This window comes from Mirounga angustirostris, unplaced genomic scaffold (genome assembly GCF_029215605.1).
Source record: "Mirounga angustirostris isolate CCGP_5_RB_7025 unplaced genomic scaffold, mMirAng1.0.hap1 SCAF_18, whole genome shotgun sequence".
Taxonomy (NCBI): domain Eukaryota; kingdom Metazoa; phylum Chordata; class Mammalia; order Carnivora; family Phocidae; genus Mirounga; species Mirounga angustirostris.
Window position 1 is genome coordinate 2,517,414 of NW_026991726.1, and position 11,350 is coordinate 2,528,763.

Below are 11,350 nucleotides of genomic sequence, written 5' to 3' on the forward strand. Positions count from 1 at the left end.
CTCGGATGGGTATTTTCTTGGTAGCGTTTTCAGTCTTAAATGTGCCACGGTTGAGGGAATGCTTCTGGAGAGGCTCCTCATCTTCAGCTTCATTGCGGATTTGGGTCACATCAGGGCTTTCTTACTGCTGACGAGATGATTTGCAAACTGTTTATCTGAGCTGTGTGCTTGTTTAGCTCAGAGCTTATTTCTTCTCTGCTTTCTGCACCATTTGAAAAAGGGCCTTGCCTCTTGGTTTGGAGGTTGGGTTCAGCAGAGCCTTCCTTTCCTGTCCTGACTCATAGCCATGGCTAGGTTACTGAGCTGGAATTGTGGGCAGCCCTGGCCCTCCTCCTCCCTGTCCTGCTGGAGAGGGGAACACAGGGGCTGGTGTGTTGTAGGCTGAGACGAGTTTGCTCCTGCCAGGGTAAGTGCAGTGAGTGAACGTGGTGGGTGGGCCCTCCGGGGACTCCCAGGGAGCCATGTCTGCTAGTGTCCACACTCTTAGGCAATTCCTGCTCCTGGGTTTGGGCGAATCCTATGGCTTGATGGACTGTGGGGTGGTGGGCTATCAGCCCCGTGATTACATTACGTTATCTAAGACTCCATTTTAGCAGACTAGCTAGAGATTCTGCCTCTGCTCTTGGAGTAGGTGGCCACCCTGGAGAAGCTCACATGGCAAGGACGCGAGGGTGGCCTCCAGCTGATAGCCAGCAGAGCTGGGCCCTCGGCCATACACCTGCAGGGGCTGAATTCTGCCAACACCCTGGATTAACTTGGAGATGCGTGCTTCTTCGGTCGAGCCTCTGGATGAGAGTGCAGCCTTCATTGCAGCTTTGCAAAGCCCCGAGTGGTGGACCCAGCCATCCTGCCTGGACTCAGAGCCATGGGGGCCGTGAGATAACAAATTCATGGTGGTTATTTGTTATACAGAATCAGAAAACTAATGAATGAATGACAGATAATGCCCTTGAGCCCCCCGCCTTTCCCTGCAGGGCCCTCACTCCTGCCTGGCTCTGCTCACCACCCTTACAGGTACATTTCCTGTCGCACCCTCTGTCGGGGGGCTCGACGAGCCCAGAGACATCCCCCCTTCCCGGGGGTGGGGTGGGGCTTACTGCTTCCTCAACTGCAGATCAGGCCTGGCCCACCCTGCCCATCCAATCTTGGGACCTGAGCCGCGGCCTCTTCATCAGTGCCCTCACTGTGTCCCCATCTAGAAGCCCGTATGGTTGTTGGGTGGGGCGGAGCCAAGAGCCAGGCCCCCTCCAGCTCCCGTCTGTCTGGTTTGGTGTCCCGCCTCCTCCAGTGTCCAGGCCGCTGCTGTGGGCCGTCAGCACCTCCGTGCTCGGGGCTCCCTGGGGAGCCCAGGGAAGTCGCTCTGTCAGCTGTGCTCTTTTCTAATAAATCAGGTTGGTTGTTGCTTCCTGATATGAAAACAGGCGTTCGTTGAGAAGCTCATGAGCACATCTGTGAAGTGAGAATGATTTAATGCCTCGTCGCTTCAACTCTGGGTGGCTGTGGAAGAACTTGTATTTTAGATAATGTTAACTGTCAAAAAAAATGCCTTCATACCGCTCTAAAGATGGGAGGACAGTGTGTCGTGGTGTCAGATAGATCCTGTTTTCTCCCGTCTGCTGGGAGCCTTAATTTCTCTCCCTGCGCGTGTAGGCTGGGTCCTACGGGTGCGCGGTGGTGTCTGTGCCCCGAGGCCCGCAGTGGCTGGGCTCTGGCCGCTCCCTGCCACTCTGCACTGACCCCGTTAGGCTCTCCTGATCGGGGCCAGCGGCTAGCAGGCTTGTGGGTGTGACCCACCTTCACCGCCACCCTCATGTGCAGCGTGTAAGAAGGTAGCAGTCGCGTGGCCTGACCTTGATGTTCAAACCAGCCTTGAGCAGTTATTTTGGGAGAATGTATTTGGAGTTTGGCCTCTGCCCTGATGTCTTTCTGGATCGCTGCCTCAGGGCCATCTGATGGTGGCGGGAGTATTCGTTCATACCCCCAGTGGGTGTGCAGTTCTGCCGCTAACCCCTCGGAGGGGGTGTCAGACCCACAGGTTAAGGGCTGGCTCAGTTCTCCACCAGACTGCCCCACTTCAGACACCAGCCACACCTCCATGGTCCCAAGGCTGGCCTGCACTTCTGTCCAAGTTCCCATAAATTCAGCAGTTCCCATGGCTCCCTTAGGTTCGATGATCTGCTAGAATGGCTCACAGAGCTCAGGAAGGCACCATACTTACCATTATGGTTTTATCGTGAAGGGTACAGATCAGAAGACCCAGCCAAAATAAGAGAGGCATAGGATGGGATTGGGAAGGGTCTGGGCCTGTAGAGGGTCCCTTCTCCCCATGGGGTCAGGGCGTGTTGCCCTCCCCTCCCCGCATCCTTGCCCCTTCACCACCAGCTGGAAAGCTCTCCTGGGTCTGGCTGTCCAGAGTGTATCAGGTTCCCTCACATGGGCACCGTTGGATTGTGGGCCCTGTGCTGGACTCAGTCTCCAGCTCCTCTCTTCTCCCTGACACCTGGCAGCTGAGAGTCCCAGCCAGTCCCCATCCTGACCCTGCTGAACCTCCTCTGCACTCACCAGAACCTCCCTCATTAGCACAACAGGGACAGCCCGCCCTGGGGGAAGTCCGAGGACTTAGAGCCTCCCTCCCAGGAAGAGGGCAGAGACCAGCCCCCTTCTTTATTACGGAACAAGGAGGTCTCCCTGACCAGGCAAGTGGTCCAGAGTCATTGCAAAATGGCGCATCTGCGGTGTTTGATGTTACAGAGGCGCTTCTGGGAAGCCGGCGTTGTTGGTTCTCATTGAGCTTCTGTGTGCTCCTCCTTGCTCATGGAGGATGAGGAAGGTGTGGAACGGTCGTCCTGTGGGACCCGCTGCGATCCTGGGTTCTTGGCTCAGGATGGGGGCGGGGGGTTGGGTTTTCTCTCCTTACACCATCAGCACATTCCTAAGATGGTGTTAAATTGTCTAAATAAATCCCGCTTCCTATTGATTTCCGTTACAACTTCCAAGGTAAAAAATGTTTTTTGAAGATCCTTATTGAAATGCAACAGCACGTATTCACGAGGGAAATGGTTTCCTGAGGAAGCACATGGAGCACAGCAATACCACTCAGCTGCCACCGATGCCAGGCCTGCCTGGGGCCAGATTTTCCTCCTCGAGTCCCCCTTGCCTACCTGTGGTGTAGTGCCGACCCAGGTGGGCCCTTCCAGGCATCCCACCACGCCCTCTGGCCACACGCGCGGCAGTGGCTCCCCTTTCTCGGTAGTGGCTGCCGCCATGCCAGGAACTTTCCTGAGAGAGTGCTGTGAGGGAGTATGCTTTTCAGGGGTGGAGGACCTCAGGGCACTGAGAGCCAGCAAGAACTTTCCAGAAGCTGACTTGGGATTTGAATCCAGGCCCTCCTGACTCTAAACCAGAGGTCTTAGCACTCTTCCTTAGTGTCTGGCCCAGCCTTAGTAGGCTCGCCCACTGCCTGAGGGAGAAGATGGGCCAGCAGCCAGACTCGGGCCGTGGCCTCCTCACTGCCCCTGCTGTGGGGCTGGCAGGATGATTTGCCTGCAGGGGTTTGCGGGGAGTGTCCTGTGCTGGGAGAGTGGAATTGTAGGTCCTGGGTTCTGCTCTATTTCCTCACTTCCCCCATCTGCCCACCCTGTCCCCTTCCAGCTCAGACTCCCTGTTCCTTCGGGGCACCTCTGTGGGTGTCTGTAGTGGGGAGCCCTAGACCTCCCCTTCATGGAGATGGCCATGCCCCTGCACCCCCGATACAGCGAGGCCCGGGTCCTCTGGCCCATGGATGCAGCTGGGCCCTGTCTCCGTGTGGGCCTGACTTTTCCAGCTATCTTCCTCTAAACCGGGAGGGTGGGTGAGCCCAGACAAGGGGCTTCTCGCTGCAAAGAGGCCCATGTTCACTGTCAGGGGGCTTTTGTTTTGTTCCTTTTTTGTCTCTTTAACTGATAGAGAATTGAATCTTCCTCCCAAATCAAAGCCTACTCACGCCTTGCCCGGCAGAAGTGTGATGTATTCATGTCTGTTCTCGGCTTTGTGGAGGGGTTCTGAACGGTGTTCTTTGTCAGGTATCTGAGTGTGAGCAATTATGCTCCCTCTTTGGGCAAATAAATCTAAGTAGTGTCTGCCCTGCATAAGCAGTATGTGTTTTTTATGCCAAGTCAATGGGATCCATGTTTTTTTCCTCTTTAGCCTAAATCCTGGGACATGGTGTGTTTGCATAATGTATTTTTATTTTTAATCAAGGAGACAAGATGTTTCAGTGGAAGTTTCAATCTGTAGATCTGCCGTTTAAAGTGCTGAGAAAAGTGTCCAGCAACATTGTGGTGGCCTCTGTGCGTGTGGATGTGACAGGCACCTTCCTGGGGACGCTGAGGCGATGGCAATGCCCTAGCCTGCCACGGAGGGCTTTGTGAAAGGAGTCTTTTCAACCTGAAAGATGACAATAATTACATCTGCCTGCTCATTCATTATATGTACCCTCTTATTCCCAGTGAAATGGAAAACTTCAAATTCAGAATTATTGCTAACCAAATTACCTTTATCAGTGAAAGAGCATCTGCTCACAATTACTTACAAAATAGGAAAAATGAAGCTTTTCAACATATACGTTTGCAGCCCTGATGTCTATAAATTGAAAGTAATGTGTTGAGTTTAGTTGGCCATTTTTCAACACATTCTAAACAAGAGGCAGCCCCGCCAGGAGTCCTGCATGCCCGAGGGGGGCTGGGAGGCCGGCGGCGTGCCCACTTTGTAACTCTCTACCACTTACTTTCAGACAAGCCACCTCCGCGTGAGGGACAGGAGCCCCTGCGGATCTCTTGTGCCAGGGTGGCCCGGCTGTGGTGCCTCGTCTCGGCTCACGTCTGGGGCTCGGAGCCCCGCCACAGGGACGGGGGAGGGGGCTGGCCTTCTCAGCGCCTCTCAGGAGCTCCCAGGTCCCCACTGGGCAGAGAAGGCTGGACGCGCGGGGCACACAGGGTCGCTTAATCTGATGAAACAGACAACTGTGAGACTCAAGGTTGAATTTTCTGTCTCTCCTCCCAGTTGCTGGGCTGTTGGAAGGCAGGCTGCAGACCTTGTCTGCCCTGTAGTGTCCTCTCCCAGGCAGCCCGGGTATGTGGGGTGGGGGTGGGAGGTGAGGGGCTGATAAATTTTCCTTGGAACAGTTGATGGGTGAGGAGCCTTTGCTCTGGAAGGACTTCGCCTGTGTCCTCGTGGGATCAGCGGGGCGTCGGGTTTCTGGTCGTTCCCGCAGCCCATGCCTTCCCACATGGGCCGGGCCTTGCTCCGCAGAGGGCAGTCGCCGTGCCCCCGGGGCTGGTACCCAGACACACAGGGCGAGGCCCTGCGCCCATGTAGCAGTGTGGGGTCCTTCAGACACGGCGAGGGGCAGTCCTGTGTCCAGGCCACTGCCACCTGGCCTGCACCCGTGGACACTTTACCCAGCCTGCCGCACCGCACAGGCAGAGGGTGGACATGTCCCCGGGGCAGGGTCCTGCAGGGCTGGCCCCTTCAGGGAGGGCGCTGGTCATCACGCTCTGGCTGGGATGGGCTCCTTCCGGCCAAGCCTGAGGCAGGAGCCGCCTCTGTCTGCATCTCGTGGGGAGGGACTGGGAATTCCCCTGTCCCTGTGCCCCCTGCTGCTGGGGCCTCAGGTGGGACTCACTGTAGAAGAGAAAGGCTTAATTTTTACGGTTTCCTTAGGTTACTTCAGTGATAGATGTTCCAGAACTGTGTTTAATTTTCCACATCTGTTCGCTCACCAATTTACATTAGAAAGGTGACTCATGCCTCCCAACATGTTTTTATTTATTTTTTATTTTTTATTTTTTATTTTTTTCTCCCAACATGTTTTTAGAGCTGTTTCCCCAGTTTGTCAACTGGTGACCTTGTCCTATGCCAGCTGGAGATGCCACAGCAGAGCATGGGCCTGGTTGGGGAGGCCATGGCTGTTCTGTCCTTAACTCATGTGGGCAGCTCGCTTCCCCGGCTTTTGTCCTGTCCACATGTCCTGAGAGCCTCTGGCTCTGGCCATTGTTCTCCCTAAGTGATGTGCCGAGCATGGACTCCATGCTGGGCTGGGCTCCATGTCTGCCCGTGGGCCCAGACAATGTCCCCCATCCCGCAGGAGGCTGGGGTCCAGGGGAAGACCTGCTGGTGGTACCCCAGGGAGAGCCTGGATGACGGCCCCTCATCAGTGCCCTGGGCTTGCTGGTCCCTCAGCTAACAATCTGTGGTGTTACTGGGCAGGAGCAGAGGATGGGAAGCAGTAACTTGGATGGGAAAACGTAACTTGAATCCACATTAGTAAACTCGGAGTCAGCATTTCCTTCCCGACTGTTAAAATGTGACCCACCCACTGCTGTCGTTGATGGGGTTTGGCCTGTGCCAGGCCCACAGGGTGGCTGGACTGGGACGGGTGGGCTGGCTGCTGTGCCGTGGGAGGCTCCAGCCCTGGGGTCTGCTTGCGCCGGTGGGCGAGGCGCTGGCATGGCTGACCTGGCCCTGTAGAGCGGCGGGCTGGGGTGACCAGCAGGACCAGGGGCCTCCAGCCCGGGCCAGCCGCCTGTCCCGGGAGCCGCCCCTGTGCTGGCCTGACTCCTTCCTGGGTTGTTTTCAGGCAGTGGTCCTGTCTGCCCAGCTGTCGCCCGTGTTCCAGCCTGTTCTTCCCCAAGCTGCCAACGCAGGGAAGTTACCCTACTTTTCCTGTGTGAAGGAGGCTTCTTCAGTAAAATCAGAAATTTTCTGAACTGCCTGTTTTCAAGTGTTCTCATGTTTGAATTTCACGCTAAGCAGAGCGCTTGAGTCAGTGCCCTGGGCCGGGCCAGAGGCTGACTGCCCAATGGTGGGGCTTCTGCCCTTGAGCTGCGGGCAAAAGTCAGGCCTGGATGGAGGGCCACTCAGGGGAACTCCAGAGGCTTAGTTTTGTAGCTGCTGATAATTGCAGGCTGGAAATCATTCTTCAGTTCCTACAGAGAACACAGTGTCCCATTGCATTGCTGAGAACGCTCCTCCGTATTGCACTGTGGGGGACAGAAGCAGAGAAGGAAGACTGGGCATTTGGGGCTTTGCTCATTCCTGGTGCCAGTCACCCATTTCTCTGTGCATTCACGTGCTCCTTCCCTCACTCATCATCTGACAGACACTTGCGAGGCACCTGGTGTCCAGGCAGGAGGTACAGAGTTGACTTGCCCACAGTGCCTGCCCCAGGGTGAAGCCCAGGACGCTGGGCGAAAGGCTGGACTCGAGGTGTTTGTAGCAGCAAGAAGAGGGGCAGGCTGACGGCACAGGGAGTTTAGGGATCTCTCCAGGTGTTTGGCACGTGACTAGCTCTGCCCTGGAAGGGACAGGGAGGCCCAGGTGGAAGGCTGGAGTGTGAGCGACACCAGGTGCTTGGGTGTGGACGGGGTGTCGTCTGGCACCCGGTGCCACCGGCGGGTGATACCCGTGGGGCGTGTTGGGGGACTGAGGGCTGAGGACGAGATGCATTCTTAGCGTTCCAGTTTTCTCAAACTGTGGGCCATTTATGGGACGCTCATAACATCTTGAGTGGAACCTCTGGAGGTGTTAGGTGCTCCCGAGATGATGGGCCAGCGTCACAGGGACAGGTTGCCCCCTCCTGCCTGGGGGCTCTTGTCTTGCAAAGCTGTGTGTCTCAGTTCTGCCGGGGACTGCTGCCGGGAGGCCCCACCTAGCGCCATGCCTTCGACAGACTCCTGGCCTCTTTACGCTCCACTAGAGTAAGTGGGAACTTCTCTTTGGTAGTGAAATTAAGTTTAATAAAAAATAATTGTATTTAATAAAACATAAGTTGCTTAGAAGAACACGGTTAGATAGGCCACAGTGTGGCCCCACCTGTGGGTTGTACCCACTCTGCCCCGTGTGCAGAACTTCTGGAATGGGGACCCTGTGTGAGAGGCTGGAGTCCTGTTGTCCTCTGTCTCTCAGGGCCCCTGGGAGGGGTTCCCCGCACATCAGAATCTTCCGGGGAGCTGACTAAACACACATTCTCAGACCCCACCTGAAAGATTTTGATGGAGAAAGTCGAGATGAGCCTGAGAACCTGTGTTCCTAAGCCCTTGAGATGAGGGTGCTGCCAGCCCAGTGTGGGGACCACTGAGGTCAGCCCCCGTGGCGCCCTGTTGTCAGGCCGGCGTGCCCCTGAGCTGGCCTTGTGCTTCCCTGGGCCCTGAGCTCCTCGAGGGCCTCTCACCTGTGTTTACCCAGTGCCCCAGGACAGGGGGACGGGCCCTAGTCTGCGGGCCGGGGGCGCGGAAGATCAGCTCCAAGGGACCCAGCGCAAAGAAGACATTTTGTTGAAAACTTAGGTCTTATCCTAAAAATTAATGATGATGATTGACTTCGTAATGCTTATGTATTTGGTTTTACTATAAGAAGAGCTTCCAGATTTCTGAGGGTGATCTGTTCTTACTGCCTTCCATGACTCCTTTTGCTTCCAGCAGACTCCAGCCTTGATAGAACGTGGCTCCCTGTTCACGCTCCATTCCAGCCCCTGTGCACAGAAATGTTCTCCTCCTTAGGCTTTCACAGGGAGGACAAATGGGATTGGTAATGCGGAAAGTAAGAGTCTTCCTTCAAGCTTGCATGGGCTTGAGCCAGAACCCCTCAGTCAAGCAAAAACAAAACAAGCTCCCCTCCGCTGGCATGTGAATTACCCCTCTGGGGAGAGGGCCCCTGCCCGTAGGAGCTGAATACCCCGGGGGAACAGACCCCAGCCAGAGGAGCCCCCACTGCCAGGCCTTCCCTCTCTGCCTGCTTCCTGGCCTCAGCACCCTGGGCCCAGGCCTGCCCTATGCTGTACCCGGAGCCGTCGGTCCCTACATTTGTCCCTGAAGAGGAAGCACATGGTGGGCCTTGGGGTGTTTGGGGTCTTCCCACTGCCTCGTCCCACTAGCCTCCTCCCTGGCATCGCGCTCCCAGCTGGCTGCAGGGGCTCAGAGATGAGCCTGTGTGCTTCTTCTCAGCCCCGTGTCATTAGTCACTGTCTTGTTGTGATGGGTCTTACAGTGTGTTGCTGGGTCTGCCGCACCACGTGGCCCAGCTGTTCCCCCACCCCTGTCCTGCACGTGTCCTGCCCCGCCTGCCACGTCGAGGGTGCCCAGGCGTGTTTGTCACGCTCAGCCGCGGATAGTGGTGGCTTGGGGTGGGGTGTCGTAGAAGAGCCAGTGAAGGAACTGGCTCCAGTCGTGGGGACCAGAGCTGTCCGGAGCTTTTCTGTGGCCCGCCTTCCTCCTGTGGACGAGAGCACCCCACCAGGTGGACCGTAAGCCAGAGTGACTGGAAGGTGCAGCGGGTCTCAGAACAGGGTCCTCCCGCCCCTCGCACCCCCCTCCTCTGTGCTTGGTGGTCAGGAAAGCCTTGTCTCTGCAGTACTTCAGGTTACCGGGAACATGAGTAAAAGCAAACCAGTAAGCAACAAAACACTCATGCTTGTTTATTTGCTAGTTCTAAAACTTTCTTTGGGAGAGCTGGAAAACCTGTAAGCTTTTCTCAGGGTCACTTCTCAGGGCTGTCAGGGATGGTCACAGGGGAAGATAAGCCCCAGAGAGAAGGAACTTGCATGTAACTCAGGAACTCACAGAAAAGATGCGTGTGGAAAGAGTGCTTTTAGCAGCGCTTGGTGGACCCTGATTCAACACAGTCACATGGGAAGGTTCCGGTTCCAAGTCAGGACCCGTTCGGCAGTATTTGCTTGTCTTATGAAACAGCACGGAGTGGGTATTCATGGGGCAGAATGCTAGGAAGTAGCAGGGTCACCACGATCCCCAGAATCTTTGCTTCCTGCAGAGGTACCTCCAGGATTTATAGACTGGAGCTCATGGAGCTCTGGAGCCTGCCCCCCAGGTTGCTAAGCACCCAGCAGAGAGGTCTGGGGGCCGGGAACAGAGGGGACCTCAGCTGCGGAGCCCGTTGCAGCAGGATGTGGAGGAACCGCTCGTGGCCAGTGGGAGATGGAGCGCCAGGGAAATGATGGTTCTTCTGAGAGGTCAGCTCTCCTCTCTGGAGGCCAGCCCCAAGCCTGGAATCCAGAGGCACCCAGCCTAGGGCCCAGGGCCGTGTCCCACTCGCCCGCTCACTGGTCGGGTCCGGGAGCAGGTGGGGAATTGCCCCCTGATGAGCTTGAGGTCGTTTTGGGAGCCGGTGAGCTCGCCCTCTCTCTGTCCAAGCCCCTCCTGGGACTGCAGCCCGTGCCTGGTGGACTTGCCCGGGGCGGGAGAGCGCTCACTGCATGTCCCGGAGCATCCGCTGGCCTCACAGACCAATTTCTCACCCGAGAGGCGGGAGTGGTCCTGCCCCTTACCAGGGGTGGGCCGCACACATGACCCGAGGAGCCACCCTCGCCACTGTTCCCGTCACGGCCACCGCTGCCGCTCCCTTTCCAGAGGAAGAGTCGATCTGAACTCTTTTAATGGAGGTGACTTCTTCGCTCCCTGGGGACTTTGCTTGGGCATCTGGTGGTTGGAGTGGGTGGTTCCCGGCGGAACCCCAGGGGCTCTCCCTCACAGCCTTGGGGCCTGTGTTTGTCTCGCGCAGAGCAAGTCCACCGGCACCTGGACCAGCACGAGGTGAGGTACCTGCAGTTCGCCTTCCGCTGGATGAACAACCTGCTGATGCGGGAAGTGCCCCTGCACTGCACCATCCGCCTGTGGGACACCTACCAGGTGAGCTGTCCCCGCGGCCCCCGCGGCCTCCTGCCGAGCCCGGCCCGGGCCCGCTGGCTTTCTGCCCACACGGCGGCCACCCAGGGAAGGGTCTTTTCTGGTGTTCTTGTCAGCTGAGTAGAAGTAACACCGGGAAGAAGAACTTCCTGTCGTTCTGTTTGTAGCTGAACTTCGTTCCGACTGCGTGGTGCCAGCATCCCCGGGGCTCACGGACAATTTACATTTCGTCGGGGTCCTAGGGGCGCGGTGGGGGATGCTTGGAACTCGGCACACGTCTGCGCCGCAGCTGCCAGAAGCATTCACACTCCGGACTCACACGTTGTCTGTTTTGAGTTACTTATAATAAAGATTTTTTTAAAAAATCACTGACAAATTCAGTGCAATATGAAATTTTCTCCTCTCCACCGATTTTGATGAAATTCATTTCTTCTGGAGATTGAGTTTTCTGGAACAAACCACCTTTGTTCCCCCGAGTGTCCCATTTTGCTTATTCTAGCACCTTTTCATTTTGCTGGAAATGTTTGCTGAAGCTGAGGCCGCGCCGCGGGGCTTACATGCCCGCTTTTCATCATCCCTCGCAGATAGCGGGAGCCTTACGTGGGACGGAGAGTGGAGGCCTGCGGAGGCTGCTTTCTGCACTCCGAGAGGCAGGGTTTTTGCCTTTGCGGGCT

The 11,350-nt window shown here is 56.5% G+C and overlaps 1 long non-coding RNA gene across 1 annotated transcript in view; it reads left to right on the plus strand.

Annotated features, from left to right (window-relative positions):
* The window catches only part of LOC135363084 (uncharacterized), a 52,315-nt gene extending 41,622 nt beyond the window's left edge, over positions 1-10,693 (plus strand). Inside the window, exon 3 of the long non-coding RNA XR_010408805.1 lies at positions 10,552-10,693. This is a non-coding gene — a long non-coding RNA (uncharacterized LOC135363084). The remainder of the gene's footprint in view (positions 1-10,551) is intronic.
* Positions 10,694-11,350: the final 657 nt, after the last annotated feature.